Genomic DNA, 246 nt, shown 5'->3' on the forward strand with positions numbered 1-246 from the left:
ATGACTCTACTGTTGCATGCTAACACACACTACACTGTAATTAAAGTAATCCGATTGACTTTTGGTTTCACATCCCAGATAGCACACATACATCTGGCCGACGTCGGCCTGAGGACGACACATCGGGCCCTGAATTTATAATGTCTGACAAGCGTCGGCCGCATGGGCGGATATCTTTAAATTTAATACTCTTTTGTCCCAGCTCATCAAACTTCTCTGTTACGTCGGCTTTGGGTCGGCCCAGTG

The sequence above is a fragment of the Epinephelus moara genome, chromosome 16, assembly GCF_006386435.1.
Source record: "Epinephelus moara isolate mb chromosome 16, YSFRI_EMoa_1.0, whole genome shotgun sequence".
NCBI lineage: Eukaryota > Metazoa > Chordata > Actinopteri > Perciformes > Serranidae > Epinephelus > Epinephelus moara.